The sequence below is a fragment of the Myotis davidii genome, unplaced genomic scaffold, assembly GCF_000327345.1.
Source record: "Myotis davidii unplaced genomic scaffold, ASM32734v1 scaffold184, whole genome shotgun sequence".
NCBI lineage: Eukaryota > Metazoa > Chordata > Mammalia > Chiroptera > Vespertilionidae > Myotis > Myotis davidii.
In genome coordinates, this window is record NW_006297021.1 from 1,235,507 (window position 1) to 1,236,152 (window position 646).

The following is a 646-nucleotide window of genomic DNA, read 5'->3' on the forward strand; positions in this document are numbered from 1 at the left end:
AAAAGCTTCAATTTTCATAGAAACATAGGTTATTTCGATAGAGACATGCTGAATACAAAGGGCTGAAATAAATGACTAATTTTTAACATAAAATAATAGAACATTTTAATAAAAATTAATATGTTTTCTTGAACATTAACTTACCAGACACTGAATAACTGCACAAATTAATAAGCGTAATGCAAATACACCTATTTTTCTTGTTGCTCACACCAAACAAGTCGTACAAGACTAATGACGGCAAGGGGCTGCTAGAATATTCGCTGCTAGTATTGGTGGAGAGAAATGGTGTGCCCGCGCTTAAGGCGCGTAAGGGAAATGAATGCAACATGATTATAGTAATCAGGCATTAGCAAAGTTGTAGTTTGTTATTAATAATAACAGGCTATTGTAAAAATTAAGTTATGAAATTTTTATTAAAATGTTTTTTACATCTGTTATATTGGCTGGGCCGCAAAAATATTGGTTGTGGGCCACATGTGGCCCTCGGGCTGCGAGTTTGACATGCTTGCCATAAATGGTTAAGTTAATATTATCCAACTAGAGGCCTGGTGCACAAAAATTTGTGCACTCAGGGGAAGGGGGGGTCCCTCAGACCAGCCTGTGCCATCTTGCAGTCTGGGACCCCTGGGGGGATAACGACCTG